The 21,748-nt window shown below is 36.5% G+C and overlaps 1 protein-coding gene across 1 annotated transcript in view; it reads left to right on the forward strand.

Moving 5' to 3' along the window:
- LOC136835332 (protein P200-like) overlaps nt 1–21,748 on the forward strand; it is a 468,413-nt gene that overhangs the window by 346,451 nt on the left and 100,214 nt on the right. Inside the window, exon 2 of the mRNA XM_067098688.1 lies at nt 5,829–5,880. The gene's annotated coding sequence lies outside the window, so the exon portion shown is untranslated. The remainder of the gene's footprint in view (nt 1–5,828; nt 5,881–21,748) is intronic.

The raw sequence follows: 21,748 nt of genomic DNA on the forward strand, positions 1-21,748 counted from the left end.
CATCACATTCATATTCTCATGATTCAGTTATATATATATATATATATATATATATATATATATATATATATATATATATATATATATATATATATATGTGTGTGTGTGTGTGTAATATATGTAATTAATTACATATATATGAGTGTATATATATATGTATATATGTTTGTGTGTGTGTATGTAAAATACAACACATACTCACCTATCCTATAAAAAATAAAATTGGATAAATTCCTGTTACAAAAAATGATTAATACATATGAACCGTATATATATATATATATATATATATATATATATATATATATATATATATATATATATATATATATATATATATATATATATATATATATATATATATATATATATATATAATATAATATACATATATATATATATATATATATATATATATTATATATATATATATATATATATATATATATATATATATTTAATCACTAACATTTTGGAATTTGTTCAATTGTTTTTGAACCAATATTCAGAGGAAGTTGTAGGAGTTTGTAGATCATTTTATTCTATTATAATTTTCTACAGATATTTTCTTTTCAACTTCAACTATTCTAGTGGTACCTGTTTACTTACATCTTATTTTGAGAAACATCTAATGAAAATGTCAGCAAATGCCGCATGAAAGTTGGGTATTGTTCTTAGAATCCTCATATACTTATATGAGTGATTAAATCAGTGCAACATTTTTAGGTAATTTGTCCTTCCTTTGCACTAGGATACTGTTCTCCGGGAGATGTCTGCTTCTGCAGAGATTTATATCTTTTAAAGTGGTTCGAGGTGGAAGGTTTCTTTGGCAGCTATGCCTTGGACTATAGACGGATGGTCTCTTGTTTGTCACTTTTTCATAAGTTGTATTTTGACATATCTTTCACATTCTCAGTTGATCCCTGATCCCCTGTTGCTGTCGAGCAACCAGATTCGCTGAACAGCAGCATCAATGTGCAGTAAATGTACCTCGCCTTTGAACTTTTCAGTTCCAGGGGACCTTTATTCCTCACGCCTTACGACTGTGGAACAACCTCTTTACACTGAGGATGTGTTGCCAAGCTGGAACTTCAAAAGTTCAAGTGAATGTAATGCATTTACCCTTATGCAATACATCTTGTATTTAATACTTTGTTTACATTTTTATTTATTTATTGTTAGTACATCTGTTTTCTAATAACTGATCTCCTCTTTCTGTATTTCCTACTACCTTCTGTTATTTCATCAGACAGACACCATTTTCTTAGAGATGCTTGAATTTCAAGTTATTTACCCTGTACCATTGTTTCATATGGATAGGAGTTCACCTTCTGAATAATAATAATAATAATGTATAATAATAATAATAATAATAATAATAACAACAACATTGTCTATATTCATTAATCTCATGGTAACGGTTATTATATTGTTTATTATTATTCTCATACTATCATAAATCATCAATACCATGATTATCAGATTTACATTACATCCAACTCATTTATATTTTATGATATCCAGTCTTCAAAGGACAGAAAAGAAGACATTAAACATAAAATAGTAATTTACTCTCTCTCTCTCTCTCTCTCTCTCTCTCTCTCTCTCTCTCTCTCTCTCTCTCTCTCTCTCTCTCTCACTAAAGACTAAAGCCATAATTTGATGAAGAAAATTATAATACGGATGAATTTCAAGCATTTATTTTTACAAAAATCTTTTGCTGTAGATAAAAAAACAAAATCAGAAAATGTAAACACATAAGACTCAATATGATTGGAAGAAAGCTTTTATGACATAAGTTGAATGAAATCAAACAATGTGAATAACAAATGGTTATGAATCTAGATATTTAGCAGCTGAACATAATAATCTTGACAAAACTTACGACAGAATTCTAGTAATTCAGAGGTGTGTGGTATTCTCTGAAACTAAAGGGCGACATAGTCCTACATTGCAGTCTTTACACATGAAATATGTCTGCTGGCCTTTCTTGGGCCTACGGGATGTATGCGAGCACACGACATCTTAGTCTAGGTCGCAGTTGTTTTTCTGTTGAGAACTGGATCAGGAAGTGTCTTTCTGTTACCCACTATGTAGCTGCGTTATTGTTGGTGCTAGGGTAATTATCTTGTTAGGTGCTGGAGGGTGCCTTTCAATCAACTGGAACGACCGACAGAAAGGCTGTAAATATGACCCTCTTGATAACAAATCCTTGCCGGTAGTTTTGCTAGTATCACATATCAGCAGACGGAAAAATAGTTTTATGTACCATCTCGTGGTTTACGGATACACTTCCAGAACTAATAAGCATGATTCTTCTTGTCCACTGACCATTTCTTATTATAGTCAACAACGCATGCAGGTTTTGCACAAATTCCCCTAGTCGACACCTTTTTCACGAGTCTACCATTATATTTTCATGCACTGAAAGATAACATATACACTGTCCTGTTATCCTGCCATTTTAAACTAATATTCCATTGCAGTTTGAGACGAAATCTCAGATTTGTTCACATCAGAGAAGTTAGCCATAAATTTCCTATTTTCGGACTGTTTCCATGCTCCTGTTTCGTTGTCGCCCAAATACCAGGCAGTTTTGGGCTGCAATACCAATTATCGAAATACAGGATGTGATGTTTCGAGATGCGAGGCCATAAATGTTTTTACCACAGAACCAGATACCACTAGATCCTCATCTACCAATATCTCTGTATCTTTTCCAGCTTTCCGTTATAAAATCGACAATATAATCCGTTTTGGCATCACAAAGTTCAAATATTTTCACTCCAAATCGACTTCTTTTATCAGATATTATACTGCTTGAAACTTAGCCTTCCTTCCATAACATTAAACTTTCATCTATGCATAAATCCTGGAAAGGTTGAAATTTTCCCGGAATTTTCTACGCTGTCGAGCATGAGTTTAATTTTTTTAGTTTATTATCTGGGCTTGTTTCCTGTGAATTATCAACGAAATGTAGAACCCGTAGAATTTGAAGAAATCTGTCCCTTGCCATCAGCCTTCTCACTCCTTTTGTCTCGAATGTCTCAAGCGTAGTCAGTAATCTCGATGCGATGTTTTGCCTGTACGACATGATCATAATCACAAAGGAACCGTATCATTTTCCTCCACAGTAACCTGGCAAATTTTCGCAAATACTTTGGCACTGCATCTCCTAGCGTATCAACAAAGGAATCTCTGATAACGGTTTGTCTCTTCAGCAATCAGCCCCATAAATTCGTTGTCGAAAAATTCAAAAAAATAGTCTGCTTCCTTTGAATTTTCATTCACATTACATTTCGACTGACAATGCCACTGCCACTGCTGTCCAAATGAAATCTCTGGGCTGGAAATTGCTGGCAGCCCTCCCTCATCACCTGGGTCACTTCGCTGTCTCCGCCTTCTTTTGACACCTTGGCTTTCATTTGTAGGTGGCAGATTTTGCGTCATTTTCACTGTCGGTTGATATTTCATCACTGTCTCTTGTACCAGGACCCTAATTATCATTTCATTTCCTTCTAAATCCGATTCATTTTCATATCCAGAAAATGAGTCGAATCTATAAATAGTTATCCTCGTCGAGCTCTTTCTCTCGAATCTGCCGGCAGTCAACTCGAGGATGTCGTACCCTTGACCCCTCCTCCTGTGACATCTTGATGAAGACTAATGAATTTTAGGACACGTGAATTTATAGCAAGATTCACTGTGTAGCAACTGACAGACTGTTACCATATCAAGAAAAGGAGCCGATATTTCAATCATCAGTCCTTCACATAAAGGAAATTCCGGTCTCGTATCACGACACAACAGTGTTCAGGCAGTTTATTAAATGCGTCGTATACGTTACAACCGAAATCAAAGGTTAATACATCATAAATGCACAAAAGTAGACGTCCTTAGCATTTGTCTCACCATAAATGTTCTCGTATGCAACTTGGTCTTCGCTCTTCTCCTCTATTGGAACAGCTTTGTTTAAATTCTAGGTCCTATTTGGCCCCATGTCTGTGAAGCCTCGATGGCCGGGATTGGTTAAAGGCAACATCCTCAGACTTCTTAGAGGTCTGTGGCGCGGGTTCAAATCCGCAGCCAGCCGGTCAGAGGCGGACACTTTACTATCCGTGTAAACACCGGGATTGTGTATGTAATCGCGGATAGGTTTTGCTTAAAGGAAATAGGTGTTACAGACTATTACACACACAAACAAAGCCTCCAGCATCTCAAAGCCCTAACAGACTCTGGCTTTTTGTCTCGACTGTCGACCTCACCGCATAACAACTCCTCGCTGCTGGGAGAAAGAGCACTGGTGAACTGGTACAATACATGTACACAGTACCGGGGTCTAAGCGAAATGGGAACTAGCTGGGAAGAAGAATTTATGTCTGTAGGGAGTTGGTTACAATCATCTAATGGATTTTACAGGTCCAGAGCCAAGGAGCCTTCTCTGCTGTTCAGGTGATCGGTTGCTTGGCCGCTGTGATGATGATTTTTTCTACATTTTAGTGACATAATTAGCTCGTTGCAGCATGTTAATGAAGACATTTGAACAACCGTGACTTTGAACTTGAATTTCAGCCGTAGATGGAATTTATCGAATCACCGCATGGCTTTTAGAGGAAAAATGATCTTAAAAGATAACAGATCGGGCATTATTTGAACTCGTGATTTTTTTCTATATGGTTGAACAGTTTCTCCAGGCAATAGATTAGTTCCAAGACTGACAAAAGCTGATGGGGAAGTCTCCTTGTCTTCTCTTCCGATTAGAAAAGATATGCAAAATATCACAACATATAAGTATTACCTGTTTCACCTGGAGGAATGTTACATCAACAACGTACACCTCAAGTGTCCTCAACGTAAAGGTGGTGCAACATGTTTTTGTGATCTTTCCAATTTATGCATGAGTTTGGTCTTTTTAATTATTTTCACTTGCGGCCATCACAATGTACCAAGGTGACTGGAACTGGTGTCAAGGAATATCCTAAATTCCTCTAACTACTCTTCATCTTTAGTAATAAAAATCAACAGGTATTCGTTGCTTCAGAAACCTTTTGGTCTTTCGTGATACAGTGCAGGTTGTCATCCGCCATTTATTCAAGAGATTCATGATGAATTGGATTCCATCCACTATCTTTAGGAAGATCTCACCAGATTTCAAATTTGATGCAGTTTTAAACTTTATTATCCAAAGCATCTTGAATTAGTATTACAACCTACCTTAAACTAACGAGCATTGGCATCATTAATGAATCCTGCTAGGAGAATCATTTCAATTTTACATTGTAGAGAATACTCATGTAAGGCAACTGATATACTTAATCGAATGGGACAGAGTATCAGTCATCACTTGACTAAGATACTTCTCACTGCGGAAGTAAGTGAGAGGGGCCAATCAACCCCTGATGGATTTCCTGTGAGCCTGAAATAGCAACGGTTATGGCGTGCAATACCTCTGAAGAGAACATCTGCCATTGTACAGGCTATTCTTGGGATCGTTACCAGATCGTTTAGGTAGCTCGCGTCGACACTGAACCACATGTTAATATTAAGAGATTCGAAGAAGAAACTAACTGGCATTATGGGTATTTTGCAAGTTCCAAAGATTGCTCAAGCCCTACAGATGTCGAAATTTGCCTCTGAGGCCAGAAAGATTAGGTCATTAAATATCTGCAAAACATTTTTATGAATTTATTTTTCTTTATGGTCGTAGAAATATCTGTAATTTTGACTTAGGCAGTTTCTTTTCTAAGCTTTTTTTTTCTTACTATATAGTTATTAATTTTTGTGAAATTTTGTATCATGACATTTATTTTGGATTTTGTCTTTGTCAGATGTGGATGGCAATTCCATTTGTTGACAAGAAGTGTTCCAGACAAGGTAAAGGTATGTCCATAAAGCTTGGTAGAGCTGGGATCCATATCTCTCAGCTTCTTAGCATATGATAATAGTTGGTCATTCATTTTATCCATGACACTGTTGACGTAATTTCTTTCATCGTACATTAGGGTGACAAATTTAGTTCTCAAAAACTGTTCCGGCACTTCAAAACAAGAAAAATAGAACACATGATTATGCTTTATAAAACGTATGTACATGATCCACTTGAATATTGTAATATGATATAGTAAAACGCTACCAAAGGATATTGCTGGAAATAGAGAGTGTACAAAAGGGTCCTTTACAGCTAGAATAGAAGAAGTTAAGGACCTTGACTGCTAGGAAAAGACTACAATTCTTAAAATTATAGTCTCGAAAGGAGAAAGAATGCTACATGATAATACAGGCATGGCAACAGATAGGAAGAATTACCAAAAGCACACCATGGAGCTAAAATATCAGAAAAAAGAGCAAGCAGGTAGATTAATAGTGCCCAAAACTATACGAGAAAACTAAGGAAAGCACACAGGACATTAATCCACTTGGCACCAGCATCGATAATGCAGCGTCTATTCAATGCGTTACCAGCTCATCTGAAGAACATATCAGGAGTGAGGGTAGATGTGTTTTAAGAATAAAACTCGACAAATATCTAAAGCTGCATCCCAAACCATCAAGATTGGAAGATGCAAAATATACCGGAAGATGCATTAGCAATTCTCTGGTAGACATCAGAGGTGCCTCACACTGAGGGACCTGGGGCAACCAGACTTGAGCTGCAAGGTCTGCCAAAGGTATCTCTCTCTCTCTCTCTCTCTCTCTCTCTCTCTCTCTCTCTCTCTCTCTCTCTCTCTCTCTCAAAGGTATCTCCAAGGATTAGATTGTAAACAAGTACCCGATATCGAAAGCTCTCCCGGAATCGTCCTCTCTCCCCTTTCACCTCATCTAAGATTCTCTCTCTCTCTCTCTCTCTCTCTCTCTCTCTCTCTCTCTCTCTCTCTCTCTCTCTCTCTCTGTCTCCTGTTCACACCTAGCAGCAGCTACCTACAACCCCTGCTGCCTCCCTCCCGCCCCCTCTCCCGCCTTCTCAAGCAACTATTAGCATATACATGGAGAGCAGAGAGAGCGGACATGAGCCCCAAGGTGCATTCAGCGACGAGAGGATCATGAAGTTAATCGTATTTATTGCGAGTTAGATGAAAGTTAAATTGAATTCGAGTGTATAACAAATGCCATAAATTAAGTGCCATGTAAGTCATTTATCTGAGTTTAAGTGGTTCTCGCTGGCACATGAATTTCAGCATAAATTCTGAAATGTGGTGATTGCGATGATTATCGTAATGCGCTTTTACCCCGACGTCCAGGTTCTGACTGACGCGAGACTCTGCAGGATATATTTTTTGTGTTACAGTTTCATCGTGATTATTTCATAGGAATTCAGATGGGACTCCCGATGCATTAAGAGACATTCCGAATGCAGGTCAGGTTTATTTTACCCAGCTGTTATTTTATCATGCGTTGTTATTTCTCCTCCTATCCATTTCTCATTTCTCTGTTTCCAGCATTCTCACAGACATAACCCTACGCAGCTATATTATATTGTGTTACATATATTTATACAAATACAATTATCTATCTATCTATAAGTATATATATATATATAATTGTGTGTATTTATGTGAATTTTGTCACTTGCATGCACATGACTTTTTTTATATTCACGAATATTAATCTACAAACATCGTTTAATATCGAATTCACTATACCATGCGAATAGTTTACACCCAAGAGGACTTATAACTGATAAATGCATCTACGCCGGCCAGGATTCAAACCATATTCTGGTTTCGAAATAACGATAGGCAGTGACTTTCACACCCCGTCTATCACGGGAGATGCAGTTGGTATCGACTCTGCTGTGCATATGGCTGTCGATTTGAAGTTCTGTACTCGTAGGAGGGTAGTGCCGTCAATACACCTGACGTGGTACACTGTAGGCATTAATTAAGGTTCTTTGCAGCGTCTCTTCGGCCCCTAGCTGCAACCCTTTTCATTCCTTTTACCTGTACCTCCATTCATATTCTCCCTGCCATCTTACTTTCCTCTAACAATGTTTCATAGTACTCTCAATTTTCCTTTCAGCGCTGAATGACCTCATAGGCCCCAGCGCTTGGCCTTCGGCCTAAATTGTCTATTCTTCAAGTTCTGTATTTAGAACCAATATCAAGCCCTTTGTTAGCCGAACCGGTTGAGCTTCAGACTGTCGCTCGATGGACCGGAGTTCAATTCCCGCGGCCGGCTGATGAAGGAAGTTAGAAGAATGTGTTCTGGTGATAAAATTCATTTCTCGCTATAATGTAGTTTCGGATTCCCACAATAAGCTGTAGGTCCCGTTGCTAAGTAACCAATTGGTTCTTAGCCATAAAATAAGTCTAATCCTTCGGGCCAGCCCTAGGAGAGCTGTCAATCAGCTCAGTGGTCTGGTAAAACTAAGCTATACTTACTTTATTTTAGAACCAATATCAACCCATCTTCACTGTAATAGTTTGTTAACACTTGGCTAATTATGAATTTATGCCACTTATGCACGCATGATTTGATTTTTACATTTGCATAATAAGCCATAAGTAATATTGATTACTGCCGAATTCACTATACCTTGGTAATAATTTACACCCAAGGAAAATTATAATTACTAAGTTGCCGGCGTAGAAGCACTCATCCAGTTGTAATTCCTTGAGTGCAAATTATCCCCAAACAATATTGAATTAGATATTAAACATTGATGGTTTATTATTTATGAATATATATATATATATATATATATATATATATATATATATATATATATATATATATATATATACCTATATACATTCATATGTATGTATATATGTATGTTTATTCAGCATCAAGCAGCCTCCTACAGCAGAAGTTGGGTTTAGGGGAAAATAACAGTGGTCACTACCACATTCATTTTATAAACGTTGAATCGAAGATTAATCTTTTATCCAAAAATGCCTCTGAATTATGAAATAAAATCATGATGGCAGAGAGCGGCAGTACCTGGATTCTGCTGCCAAGGAAGTAGCAATACCTAGAGAGATGCTAACGCACCATACCCTAAGGAAAAAAGAGATGTCTAGGCGATAATTCCGATTCCCATTTTGGGAGGAAATCCCCACGACTAGCGGATGAGCCTCTTTCTCCTGGCTTTAACCGTTTATATTTAGGACTGCTATTGTAGTAGGCAATACAATCTGGGCATGACTACCACAGGAATAGTCACTGGCGTGGGATATAAATGCACTGTATCCGAAGGTATAGGAAAGTCTATGGAAGGATGGGAGGAAATACCTTCTAAATAGCGGATAAACTTCTTAGACCGACGGCAGACACACTTTCTCACTTGCGTAGGATGACGCCAAGTGAAAATAAAGATATCAGTCTTGACGCTTTGAATTGTGTGAAAGTTGCCAAGTGGACGGGGACATGGGTAGGGTAGCCCGTGCCTTGCGCGTGTTAAAGATATTCTTATTATATATATATATATATATATATATATATATATATATATATATATATATATATATATATATATATATATAACGATATACATATACACATATATATATAACGTATATGTACACATATATATACACACACACATATATATATATATGAAATTTTGTCTGTGTGTTTTGTGAGCGTTTGTATACTGTATATAGACTTAGATTTGAATTGTCTCGCGGAATTAGAAACACTATGAGTTATTTCTTTTTATTGAAATTGATATGTAAGAACATTGGTATCTAAGAAAAGAAAAGGAAAAGGATCTGGAGCCAATATAAGGATAAAAGCAAAAAAAGATACCGAAATACTTTTTCGAGATGAAATTTGGAGGAAATTGGACTAACCGTGTGTGAGGTGCCAATTAAACTTCTGTAGATTCAGTTAAGCCACTCCAATATCTTCTAAAAACATAACAGACACCTCACGTCTCCGAACTGTCGACCCTAACCGGATTCTCCTCGCTGCTAGAGAAGGGAGCTGAGGATTTGGTTTGATCATGTACACATTCGTTACCGGGGTCTCAGCGATGTCAGGCAGGGCAGCCGATCGAGGCTACGGCCTATCCCAACGCCAAATCAAAGTCCTTCAAAAAGAAGGCTTCGTGCTGACCCCATATAAAAATGGGAAAAAGCACGTTAAAACGAAGAATCTAAAACGAAGATTCAGTTAATACTTTTCCAAATATCATTTGGCCAACTACCAGTATTTTTCACCTGACTTTGCGACACATAATTGTACTTTAATCGCAAAAATTTTCATATATGGCTTAAATAACCTTTCTTGCTTGGACGTCCGTATGAGATAAATCAATCAGTCAGTCTTCATTTCAGTCCTATACTGTCAAAAGAACATGAAATGCACAGCCTCCCTCCTTTCCACGGAGCCTCTTCGAGGTGCCCTCTCTTTCCCTCAGCACTCTCCTCCTATTCTTCACCATCCCACCGACAACAGCTTCCAGCCCCCTGCTCCTCCCCTCTCTAGTGCAACTATTAGCATATACACGGAGAACATAAAGAGAGGCCATGAACCCCGAGGTGCTTTCAGTGACAAGATGACTCAGGAATAATCAATCGCGTTCCCCGGGGGGAAAATGAAAGCTGAATGGAGTTGTTGTGTTTCACAAGTGTTGTCAATTAAGTGATTTATCGTTGTTTAGATGACTGTTGTAAGCATCTGAATTTCTGGATAGTTTTGGGACTAGGCGATTGTTATAATTACTGTATTATTACACATCTCTCAGTAACTTAGTCACATTTCTTTATGATTATAATGAGGTGTTTTGAAACTTAATGTCGCTATTGTTGCTTCCGTGCCCTCCAGTTAGAATGCTGTATATCTCTGAACTTGAAGAAGCTATTTTCTGTTTTTATATTTTCTGTTAATTCCGTGTATAAAAATGCATATATATATATATATATATATATATATATATATATATATATATATATATATATATATATATATATATATATATATATATATATAGTATATGAGTGTGTGTGTGTGCGTGTGAGTGGAGTTGGGTGTTTTTGTCATTTTTAGGGTTAGTATTTTTATATTTCTGTCCCCTGTAGGGAAGTTAGTGCCGGCGGTGTACTTCATGCGGTGATCTGGCGTGCACTTGGGTTCTTTGCAGCGCCCCTTCGGTACCTAGTTGCGACCCCTTTCATTCCTTTTACTGTACCTCCGTTCACGTTCACTTTCTTCCATCTTACTTTCCACCCTCTCATAACAATTGATTCATATTGCAACTGCGAGGTTGTCCTTCTGTTACTCCTGTCAAATCTTTTTCTTGTCAATTACCGTTTTCAGCGCTGGATGCTCTGGGTCCCAGCACATGGCCTTTGCCCTAAATTCTATATTCTTTTCTATTCTATATTTCTGTCGTTTCGCCCTTTGTTTATATATATATATATATATATATATATATATATATATATATATATATATATATATATTATAATATATATATATATATATATATATATATATATATATATATATATATATATATATATATATATATATATATATATATATATAATATAATTTCTCACTCAGGTGTACAATAAGAGCATTATTTATGTCGATTCATTCGGACATTACATTCCTTACTCATCTGGCCCAAATAATACTAAATGAACTACAGTCCATACATTCGATTTTATAAACAATCTTGCTGCTGTGGTAAGGACAGTTTCTTATAAACATTTTTTTTGCAGAGTTATATAAAAACATTACACTTACATTTAATATTTTCACCATTTATTTGATGGACTTAGAGCTAGTTAAATAAGGCAAACATTTAATGCTACGAGACAATTATGTTTTCTTGCCACTTTTATCTTAAAGATAAAGCCCTCACAGCTATATTGTAGCAAGTATAAAGAATATAAGCTGAACAACAAAAGTCCCTGCATATTTTTCTCATGTTCTGTAAACCTTTATCCAGGAACTCAGGACTGACAACATGTAATGCTTGCAGGAAGATTGGGGATAACACAGAGCCTTTTATATTAATATGATGCCCTGAAAAAATTTACATAGTTTGCAATAATTGTTGCTTTTATGTGTTAAATTTACGCTGAAAAGGCTCATTCTAAGAGTAATGACGTAAAAGGGTAAGCAGTGCTGGAAATACAGAAAGGTGGTTGCTTTTCTATTTTTAGAAATTGTTATTAGACGTGAGCTTTTGCGGTGTAAATTTGTTTAGTAAACAAATGAACAAATAATTTGACTTGTGTACATTATTTGTCACGAGGTTTTCATCATGAAAAAGTGAACTATCCGCCTTTAACTCAACCACTTTGAGAGAAGATTGAGGTAAAGCGAAAGATTTTTTAGTCTGAAATTTTGCGAATTATATTTTAAATGTTCCCACAGCAGATTTAGAACATTTATCCAAAAGCCAAAGGTTATCGTTTTAAACATCAGAAGAGCACATTCCATCGTAACTTACTGAATTAACCAGAACGCACTTTTTATGTTACCATTGCAAACAAGTCGACGATGCGTCTCATCTTACCAGTAAAAAATAAATGACCGTAAAACCAGAAAATATTTATTCAGTAGGATTGCTTATTCTTGAAATACAGAGCACTGCAAATGATCTCAGTTTGATGGTCGAGTTTATATAAAGCGGGGTTACACAACGTAATCATTACCAATTTCATTTTATCTGCCGCATTGAGGTCAGTACCTAAAGGTTCAGTATATAACAAGGACATAAATCAGTCTTATTTTCATAAAGTGTATAATTTTGGGGGAGTGCTTATGTGTGTTGTGGGAAGGGGTTGTGTGCGAAGTTGTAGGAGAGTTTTCGGGAATCACTGGTTTGTTTTTTCAGTGTCTCGCGTATCTGCTACTGATAGACCTCAACTGACCACGGCGAATGTTTTCTATCCATTAACATTTTTGTCGTTGTTGTTTTTGCTTTGGAGTTTTTATTTAGTTTCTTTCGTCTCTGCTGTCGATGTCATGGGTTAGAGTACAAAATAATATATGAATATCATCTTTTTGGCTTAATCAGGTCGTTTGTGATACTTAAGAAATATCAAATCAATGTTCAGAAGTAAAAAAAAGTTCCAGTAGGAAGAGAAACAGATCAATGTGCTTTTATTGACATCTCATACCATCGTTTTTCAAACGATAATTCTTTATTCCAGGAGTAAATAAACGTTTTACTCTTTTTGAATCGAGGTTTTGGATTTGTTTTCATTGTTTTCCTTAAATATTTCTTAAATATTTCCTCTAAAATTTCTTTCAAGTGTTTTTACAGCTGCAATATCGTTCATCAAACAAGAGTAAAGAAACACTGCTATCTGAAATGCAAACTCTCGAAAAACACATTTCATCCGTCTTTCTTATTCTCGGAGGTCAGTCTTGTCCCAACATTCCCTATGGGGGAAAATGTTATCAAGGAAAATAGTCTTGAAAGCAAAGCACTTTAGGGGAACAAAAGGTCAAGGCACACTCTTCTGTTATGAAAAAAAAATTAAAAAGACTATTAAAACAACCGCTTTTAAGAGTATCTACGTGGAAAGGAGAGAGATTGGGAGACGAGGCTGAACTGAAAATTAGATGCAAGTATTTTATATTTTCTAGATTAAGTTTAATGTCAAGTCGAAATATTTCAGAAATAAATGCAGTAAATTTACCATTTTACTTTCAGTGATGAAATGTTAATAAGAAGCTTTAATAATTAACTAAACGAGTGAGAGGGAGAGATATTTTTATCGGTAAAGTACCCCATGCCAATTACGTGAAAGCTCCCAAAATGCTGAACTATTTCCTGGTAGCCTACTCCGAGCAACAAATGTATAATACCAATTTTATTTTTGTTTACTTTTTGGGGCTCTTGTAGTGAAATCTTTTTCAGGAATCATAGTGTTTAGAAAGGAATTATCTTTTAATAGCCACAGTACCTCAAGTATTTATACTAGAAATAAAAACAATACCAGTCGCCACAGGAATCTTAGTTTCCTTATATCCCCGCGCGTGATCTATTTAATTTTACGTGCACCTGTATAACAAGAACAGCAGTCGGTTGTAGGTAATTCAGCGGAAATTGTTCCGTTACATCGTAAAGACCTCCCAGTACTTAACTCTTATGCAAGTGCAGTTTCACCTCGTTGATGGATATTAGATGATGACTTCATTAACGATATTATGGTAATTCTTACTCATTTGAGTAATTGTTTCTATCAGATTAAATTTTTGTTTTGTTGGCAACCCAATATAAATGTTTCACCATTCCCTTTTAGGGACTTTAGTTCAAACTTCTTTTCACTCTACTGCTAATGACTGCTCTCAGATTGAGAGAAATCAAACCAAATTTGCAGTGTTATATAGAATAGGAAATTAAATGGCATTGTTGGTCGTTACTCTATGACCACAGTTGAATTTTATTGTTATAAACTAACTCACTATCTCAATATCAGAGATAATGAAAAAGATTTCTTGCGGTTTTTTTTTATTATTTTGGTAACATCAAAGAGATGTATATCCAATTCGTCATGTACCATCCTTGTTCTGCAAATCACATTCGAATGAATTATTCCGAAAACACAATTCTTTATAAGTTAAGTACATCTTAGTTTACCAGACCCATACTAAAGGTTCCAGAGCCGATGAAACACGGTTTTCAGCAGCACCTTTATCAAAGCATCGGATAAAAAGTGAAAGTTGGCAAGTGTATATTTTATAACCCTACCTAATTATTGCAAGTGTTATTTACTACCTAAGTTCAATAGTTCTGGTACTTACCAGAGTAAGTGGGTTTCCTATGCCAGAGCCATCAAAATCGCAGATAAAGGGTTTTGAACACAATAATGACGTTAACCTGTGACGTCATGAAGGCTCCACCCACAGTGAGAAGTTTACATATGGAAAACGTCTCTTCACTGTGGCTGCCCACTTAGCGATGGCATATTCACTAATTGATATTAGCACCAAGACCAAGAAAGGGAAGGTTTGCTCACTTTCCCCCAAATATCCCCACAGGTGGAGCTTTGTCTACTTCCTTATTGCATCAGCAGGTGAATTGCCGCAATGAGCATGTACCTCGAAGATATGTCATCGCCTACATAGTTACTCCGGGAGGAGGCAACGACATCAATTGGGTAGACCTTGTCTCTTGGCCTTTTTAATACCCATACAAGGCTTCAGCGATATCAATGATGGCAGGCAAGTTGTCATCGTCCCTTGATAGCATTATCATTCTCAATAATTTTATTATTATTATTATTATTATTATTATTATTATTATTATTATTATTTTTGTGGTTTTTTCATTGCACCTTCCACAGCAGTTATTAGGACTAAGTTGTTAGCTTGGATTTCTTCCATTTCTTGATATTCGTATTGTTTCTACTTTACAAATAATTCAGTGCAAGTAGTTCATCCACATAATGAACCAGTCTATAGCTCATTTGTTTAGATCTACATCTATTCAGGGCAGGGATACAAAAAGACAATCCATTTTTGTTTATCTCAGGTTTTGACTTTTAGCCTTCTGTTTGCAGCATGTCAGGAGCGGTCACTAGAAGTAGAATTTAAATGAAAAGCAATGATGCCTCATTTCCCTCAATTGTTAAGTTGTACAGTCAACGCCATTGTTTTATTTCAGTTAATGTAACTTGTTGTTATTTTCTTGGTTTTTATTTATATCATATAACACCCTAAACAGCACTTGTATACTCGCTGCAAATAAAGGTACTGGTAGGAGTCAAGATTTTGGCAAGCTCAAGCTATTATTTACCTGCTTCAATATCAATCAAATGTAACACGATTTATATTGATATGCATGGAAAGGAAAATATATTGAAATCAGTTTGAATAGGAACATATTATTTATAATCACTGTGTTTTAATAGATATGTTTAGAGGGTACAAATAAAACATCTAACACTATACATAATTAATTTACAAAATGTCTTCGTCGTCGTCACTCTCGAGGAGGAGGTCATCATCCACGTTTTTCATCGTCGCTGGCGAGATCAATAATGACTGGTCCCACGCTCTCATGGATAATGTCCCGATTTCAAGTACTCTTCCTCAAAATGACGTGTTGTCTAACCAGCTCCTGCCCGCACTTTTAGGGGGCCAAGTAACCATTACCCACCATAGAAATAATTACCTATTCACACTAGGTAAATCTTGCCACAGGTCTTCTCGCTTCAATACAAAGTGGTAAGCCATAGCACAAATGCAGTCTTGCAACCACAGGGACAATTCCATATCCTGCTGGCCATTATCAGATTTGTCGAAGCCCCTAAATTCTTTAAGCATTTAAGCATATCCATTCACCGCCTACCTGGTGGATGGGCGAGAATATATGACGTCATATGTTTACGTCACGGTGTTTTAGAATCCTTGTCTGTGATTTTCTCGGTCGGCATCGGTGACTTCATTTTACTCTATAAATATCAAAGAAAATATCCAGACTTAGGCTCTAAATAATACTTGCAAAAATTAGGTAGGGTTATAAAATATACACTTGCCAACTTTCAGCTTTATCCGATGCTTTGATAAAAAGTTGTTGCTGAAAAACCGTGCTTCATCGGTTCTGAATCCCTCAGTAGCTGGTTAACAGCTCTCCTAAGGCTGGCCCGAAGGATTAGATTTATTTTACGTGGGTAAGAACTAACTGGTAACCTAGCAACGGGACCTACAGCTTATTGTGGAATCCGAACCACATTGTGACGAGAAATGAATTTCTATCACCAGAAATAAATTCCACTAATTCTTCATTGGCCGCTCGGAGACAATTCTTTATAAATAAATCGGTCATATTCTAAGGCAGAGTCATTAGGTGATGCCTGGCAGGTCTCGGCAAGTGGGCTTCCATCGTTAGAGGTGCAAAGAAGCAGTTAACCTGGAAAGCCTCCTGTGAGCAACTCTCACACCTGCTCTCTTCTGTCAAAATGCCATCCCTCCTCACCAAGCATCATCCCCAATCAGACGTCCTCCCACTCCTCTTACGGCCAGAGCCGCGCGGCCCCCCCCACCCAACTCTCCAGCCCCCACCGCCGGCCGCCGCCCCAACACCACTCCACCACCAGACCTCCTCACGCAACTATTAGCATATACACGGAGAACAAAGAGCGCCGACATGAGCCCCAAGGTGTATTCGACGACAAAAGGGTCCCGAAGTTAATCGCATTTATTGCGAATTTAATGAAAGTGGATTTCAAGTGAGCGAATAACAAATGCCATAAATTACGGATCGTGAGAGCCGCTTATCTAAGTTGAAAGGCCCTTTGAAAACAAGTGAAGATCTTGATGAATTCTGAAGAATGGTCGTCTTGATAATTACGTTATTGCTCAGTTCTGCTATTCTTATTTTGGTTCGTATTGTCACCTTAATTATTCCGTGAGCTTTTAATTCCAACATTTTTTGTTTAATTCAATTCGCATTTTCAAGTTTTGTGGATATAACGAGCTTGGGTCATATTGACTACAACTCCTCAGTAAATTCATGTCTCGCACACGTTCACACAGAAACCAAGCCCACACACACACACACACACACGCACACGCACACACGCACATATATATATATATATATATATATATATATATATATGTATATATATATATATATATATATATATATATATATATATATATATATATGCGTGTGTGTGTGTGTGAAATAAAATTTAGTTTGGGTGATAGTTGACAATATAATAACTCACGGAAAATCTTCCTAAAGACCGCCATAAATGTAGCCAGACGTCAAGGAAAATAAGAGGGCCTTTGTAGTCTTCTGGACGCAGACACTAACAAACACCAGGCATTGCCTAGACAGTAGACACGATACTTTCGGGGGGAGGATTTACAGTAGACCGAACTCAAAGGTAACTGAATTTATCGCTGTCAACTGGGAGGAAAGTTACCCCGGCTTTGTGGATAACTTTGCCATGGGTTACTTTCGGTTATTTTGTGGAACACCACTGGAGAGGGTTTGTGCTGTTTGTCAGCTTTCCCTTTTGTTCCTTTTCGTTTTCGTACCTTTCTTGGAAATTATTATTGTTATGTAATACATAGTAAGGATACGGAACTGATAGGAAGCATGAAGGGTAAATGTCATGAAGGTTTTTTTAAGATAAATTGAAATGCAACGTGATTTAAAAATGGTTGATGACTAATTATTTAAAGACTTAGTATCCCGTTTAGTTGCATATAGTTTCTTTCTATTATGAATTATAGTTTACGAGGTTATCTGAAACTCTTGTATCTAGTAATACTCTTGGAATCATCTATTTATTTCTAAATCCTGATAAATGCTTTAGAGTTGAATCTTCCAGATAACTGTTATATGCTAATGTTCTGTACTGCAAAGCCAGAATCTTTTCAGTAAAGTATTATAAAGCAAAGTTAATTGCTTACAACGACTTTACGATATGACCGATGCTTTTCTACCCGCAAGCGCAGAGAGAGAGCAGCGAAAAGTTATCATTCTCAGATGAACGGTTTGTGATGAATATCGAGATGCGCTTTCTATTTCCGCTCACTGACAGGTCTTGCGATGAAATTATCCTTCGGTTGAACCGAGCTTCTCACCTTCAAGGGAGCTCTTCGTTGGGTGAGTCGGTAGAGCTGTGGACTGGAACTCGCTGGGCCGGAGTTCGATTCCCCGGCCGGCTGATGAAGAGTTAGAGGAATTTATTTCTGGTGATAGAAATTCATTTCTCACTATAATGTAGTTCCGGATTCCTACAATAAGCTGTAGGTCCCGTTGCTAAGTAACCATGTGGTTCTTAGCCACGTAAAATAAGTCTAATCCTTCGGGCCAGCCCTAGGAGAGCTGTCAATCAGCTCAGTGGTCTGGTAAAACTAAGGTATACTTAACTTTTTTCAAGGGAGCAGTCTATAACAAACAAAGACCTGTAATAGCCACACCTAAGACCTTGTTCTCAATTTATACCTTGTTCTCGATTTATTTTCGGCCAAGATAAGTTTCCAACCGTTACTTTCTATAGGATATAGCTTACTGTATTAGTATTATATTACATTTAATAAATGGATAGCCAAGTTTAAATTTTCCATGATTAGGGATATAGGTATGTATATTAGCTTGTGACCGAATTCAGCTACCAAGTGTAGATGTCTTATCGTGGACTACTCTGTTTTGTATTTTGTTGACTTCCCCTACAGTACTTTTAATTAAAAAAATTTCAAGTTATCTGATATCTTACAACATTATTACTATCCAGAAACTTTTCTTTGTAATAAAGATGGTGAGGTCTTCTTACTCAAGTAAGATGTGACTCCATCTCTTGGAAAGGAGAGGTTATAGTCTTGTATAGGGATATATAGGAAGGTCAGTAGTCATCGTATTTTCACCTTTTCGTTAAATAGAACTGTTGGAGAATCAGAACCGAACAAATGCTTCCTTCACCAGTAGGTTGTCTCATCTTGCTGTCCTTGCAGCTGGACATATTCAGATTTAAGGAATCAGTTGCGAACAAAAGCTATTCTAAGGTTTTTTCAGTTACTGATCATATAAAACTCCCATTTTATTTTGCAATATTTGTGATTGATATCAGGACTTTCCTAAATCTTTTGTGTTTGATAAAGGATTTATTTTCGTGATTTCTTATTCCATCTCCTGCAAATCTGGTAATACAGCCAGGTTAGCTTCCAGCATCTTTGTTTTCCGTAAGTTTTATCATGTTTAGATAGTAACTGCAGTATGTCTAATGAGGGTATATTAAAACCTGTCGCTATAGAGTCTGTACTCCTTATTCTCACTGGTAACTACATAATGTGTGATTAGTTAACAACCTCACCGTCACAGTAAACGAGTGGCAAATGAATGCGTTCATTTACATTTTTAAAGAGAGAAGGTTGGGGGAGAAAATGCTGTTCGACTTATAAATCCACAGTCTCTTGCAGCTGAGGGTGTTCTTTCACATACTTTAGCCAGATGCCAACAAAATCACCATTTTCGATTAAATTGGGATGACCTGGGGTTCTTTCGTAGCGAATTATTTAAAGTATATTTTATATAACATCACTGAAAGTGAGTCGAAATCCGCCGTTGGCATTCTTGCTGACGCGTGAAAATTTCGGTTCGCTACCTTTGTTCCGCGTTGCTAAAGTGCAGTACTGGAAAGATCAGCCACCATGATGTTCGACAATTGCTTGCAGTTGCTTCCCTGCGGTATGTTGTTAATGCTGTAACTTTTGATATCACTGAAAACATTCTTTTTTTTATTTTAGCCCAAAGGCGTTTCCCTTTCTTTTAGATTTAGATTTGGGAGTTATTGATTGTAGTATATAATGCCCAAAATTCATAAAAGCATTTTGTAGACAAGCAATGTAATATCTACTGGTATTCTTAAATGTGTTGGCGCTTCTTTTGCTGCATTTAATTTTTATCATTGCGCTTGTTGATACAAATACACCTATTTCATTTACTTTTGAATTTTTACAACGCACGTTAAAATGGAACGCATGAACTACATGATAAATCTGTTGTTCGACAAATCAGGACAAAGTGACATTCTATTGTTTAATGATTGCGATAATGATACTCCCTGTTCGCTCAAGATAAAGACACATAATTTGTATTTTGAAAGTTCTAAGATTAACCGGTAATCTTTAAAAACAGCTTAAAGTACAGTTTCAAGGTTCCAGTAAATCATTACTTCCTGCCAATCCATCAGAGTAGTGGCAAAACATATATAAGTTAACTTACCTTGATGCGGAGCAAATTAAATTGGAAGTCATGTAAGAAAACAATAACTGGAGAGAACAAGTTTTGGCTAAAGAGTATGCTGACCAATCTATATGTATCCAGCTAAACGTTCTTTGTATTGTTTTCCACTGCAGACGAGTTCTAACGAATATAGTTTTTTCTTTTATTTATTTAGATGAAAAGAGATAAAGAAGGGTCGTTGATCAAAGCAAGTCTTTAGAACAAAATGGCATCGAACCCTTATTTTCGTATTCTTGGGGCTTAGTTTTATCTTCTCATTCCATACGAGTAAAATGTTATTCAGGGAAGTGGTCTTAAAAGCAAAGCACTTTAAGGAAACAAAAGATTACAACAATTTTACTGTGACAACATAAAAACAATAGGCTATTGAGTTCTTCTATCTACGTTATTGCTACCTGGACAGAGAGAGAGAGAGAGAGATAAGTTCAGAATTTGATGTCCTTTTCCTTAAATGATTCCAAAATTAAACCTTTACTGCATCAAAGAAAACTTATACGCAAATCCATTATTCAGCAAATCTGTACAGATTTCCGGTTCAATTTTCAGCAGGCCTTCTTACGCCTACATAATTGTGAAACCTCTGTGGAAACCTGAGAACCAAGTAACAACTTCTCTTCATGGAAACCTTGCATACGATCTGCTTTCATCATTAAAACGACCTCAAATTGCTGAAACCACAATACACTGTACAAATACATTAGCAGCTTTATTCACATATATCTTGATAGGAACTGGTTTATACCCAATGAAAACTGAATGAGTATTAAGTTAAGGTTATACCTTTACTCACAAGATTTTTTTTTATTTCACCTCACGATACAGAACAATCGGCAAAACAGGAATATCTAAATTCTCTTTGAATTGAACCGTTCAAAAAACAAGATTATGGTTTTCTTTCTCACTTTGAACAGTTAGTCAGAGTGCAGTGACAGTAAATTGCAGAACAGTGTATTAGGTAATATAAAAACTTAAGGATCCATGTTTCTCACAACTCTTGCACAGATAATAAATTAAAACAAAATTGCTGCTATTGCTTTTCCGTAACTTATCGTTAAATAGTTCAGTTTAGTTTTG

This window comes from Macrobrachium rosenbergii, chromosome 55, assembly GCF_040412425.1.
Source record: "Macrobrachium rosenbergii isolate ZJJX-2024 chromosome 55, ASM4041242v1, whole genome shotgun sequence".
NCBI lineage: Eukaryota > Metazoa > Arthropoda > Malacostraca > Decapoda > Palaemonidae > Macrobrachium > Macrobrachium rosenbergii.